Here is a 1,089-nt window from a genome sequence, read left to right on the forward strand (position 1 = left end):
CCCGTCACTCTCTGTAACTAGCCGCCCTCTCCAAGATGACTCGCCCTCCTTGTATCTCTGGTTCTCCTCCGTTGCGAACTCGTAGATCCAGCCCAGCTTGGCGTCGCAGTTCTTGCAGGACACGTCTCGGACCATGTGCCTGCCAGTCAGCATGACCCGGTCTTGAACCTCGCTGTAGTTCAGGTTCACCACCTTGTTGAACAGGAAGGCCCGGCCAGTGGCTCCTGCAAGAGTCAAACACAACAAGTGTAAGTTTCTGGTCTTCACCAGCATTAGAATTTAGTATGTTATCCAAATACTACAGTTTGGTAATCCATTTTGCCATATCAATTTACTTTCTTGGTTCTCTGACATTTTGAAGTGATGATACAGCAATAATAATGTCAAGATGAAAACAGAGGGCTGCATGTTACTACATGTAGTTTGCACTTTCCCCTGTTTTCATGTTGATCTTCTAGTTCCAGCATTGTCCTGGAACCAAAAAATCAAATTGGTATAGCCTTATAAAGAGTGTGCAAGTGCATGTATTGTCCTTGATTCTGGTCCAAATTCTAATCTGCTGCCAATTCCAGCCATTTCCATGGGGACCTGAATATCCATATGGCATGCATAAAACTGGAGTAATCCTCACAGCATGGGAAGGAATACTAGAGAAAACATGTCCAATTATATCTAGAAAATATTGCATACAAGCTAGAAATAAGGGGATAACCATAAAAGCCTGCATGCTGCTACAGCACCAAAGCAGGTATCATATGGAACATGGAAAGTATTCCAAAAATATAACCCCTGTTGCTAGGTAAAATTTTGTTCTCAGTTAGAATGGCACTGACACAGTAGTATCGACCTGGCCCTTCTTTGTTATAATTGAGATAGAAAAAAACTTTCATGGGTTTGACTCATGATTGGAGCCTTGAGTGACAAGCAGCATTTACTAAAAGTATTATCCTAGATGATGAGGAGAAAGCACCTCTGTTGAAAGTAGTCTAAACAACTTGGTGACAGCATGTACATGTACATGTACTATCAAACAAACAACACCACAATAACTCCCCATAATTTTCCATACCTTCATAAGACATACACACG

The 1,089-nt window shown here is 41.9% G+C and overlaps 1 long non-coding RNA gene across 1 annotated transcript in view; it reads right to left on the reverse strand.

The window, feature by feature from the left end:
- Positions 1-1,089, reverse strand: part of LOC109483793 — a 3,961-nt gene that overhangs the window by 1,701 nt on the left and 1,171 nt on the right. The gene's annotated exons all lie outside the window — the stretch shown is intronic.

Source organism: Branchiostoma belcheri, unplaced genomic scaffold, assembly GCF_001625305.1.
Source record: "Branchiostoma belcheri isolate BF01 breed outbred unplaced genomic scaffold, Haploidv18h27 scaffold66, whole genome shotgun sequence".
In the NCBI taxonomy this organism is placed as follows: Eukaryota; Metazoa; Chordata; class Leptocardii; order Amphioxiformes; family Branchiostomatidae; genus Branchiostoma; species Branchiostoma belcheri.